We start from the raw sequence: 1,223 nt of genomic DNA on the forward strand, positions 1-1,223 counted from the left end.
CCGCCCCTGCCTCCAGCGCAGCCCGAGGGGCGGGGCCGGCCCTGGGGAGCCCCCGAGGCGGCTGGAAACGACACAGGCACCGCGGAAGGGACAGCCCCCGGCCCGGCCAGCTGCTCTAGCGGGGGTGGGGGCGACAACAAACCCTCCACGCCCCGTGGAAGGGAGGGGCCGTCCCAGCCTCCCCACTCCCCGGAGACTGTCGGCTGAGCCCCTTCAACACCCGTTATTTTCGGGGCTCCCGCTCGCCAGCCTCCCGGCGGCGTGTCCTCTCGCCGTATGCACCTCCACGCCGGCGCTAGGATAGTTATTCCCAGTTGATCGCTGAGCACAAAAGGCATGGAAGGATCTAGCAGCTCAGCCACAGAGCCAGTGGAACCCAGGTCTCTGGGCCTCGTCTGGGCCACAGGAGGCCTCGAAGCGTAGCTCTCCTGCTGTAGCCCACCGCACCCCATCTCACTCAGCAGTCTGTATTGCCGCCCTTCTCCCGGCCAGCTGTGGACAGAGGGCCTTCTCCAGCCACCGCTTCCATCAGGCTGGACACAAGGCCACTCACGTCTCATCCTTCCTCTGACGGAGTCCCCATCTCCCTCAGAACGCAGGCCAAAGATCATACATACAGCAGCCTGCAGGCCCCAACCCCACCTCCTACTACTCTCCCCTTGTTCCCTCCGCTCCAGACCCACTGGGCTTCTGGCCAGTCCAGGTGCACACCTACCTCAGGACCTTTGCACGTGCTGTTCCTGCCTGGACCTTTCCCTAGAGGTCTGCAGGTCTCGCTCCCTCACCTCCTTCATTTCTTGACACAAATGTCATGTTCCCTAGGAGGCATTCCCAGGCCACTTTTTAAAAACTGTGACGTCAGGGCACCTGAGTGGCTCAGTCACTTAAGCGTCCCTTGATTTCAGATCATGACCTCATGATCTCACGGCTCGTGAGTTCAAGCCCTGCGTCGGGCTCTGTGCTGAGAGTGTGGAGCCTGCTTGGGATTCTCTCTCCCTCTTTCTCTCTCTGCCCCTCCTCTGTTTGCACACATATGTGTTTTCTCTCTCAAAATAATAAACGTTTTTTTTTTTTTAATTGCAATGTTTGAGGGGACACCTGGGTGGCTCAGTCGGTTAAGCGTCCGACTTCAGCTCGGGTCACGATCTCACGGCTTGTGAGTTCAAGCCCCACGTCAGGCTCTGGGCTGACAGCTCAGAGCCTGGAGCCTGCTTCGGATTTTG

Source organism: Felis catus, chromosome B4, assembly GCF_018350175.1.
Source record: "Felis catus isolate Fca126 chromosome B4, F.catus_Fca126_mat1.0, whole genome shotgun sequence".
Classification (NCBI taxonomy): Eukaryota; Metazoa; Chordata; class Mammalia; order Carnivora; family Felidae; genus Felis; species Felis catus.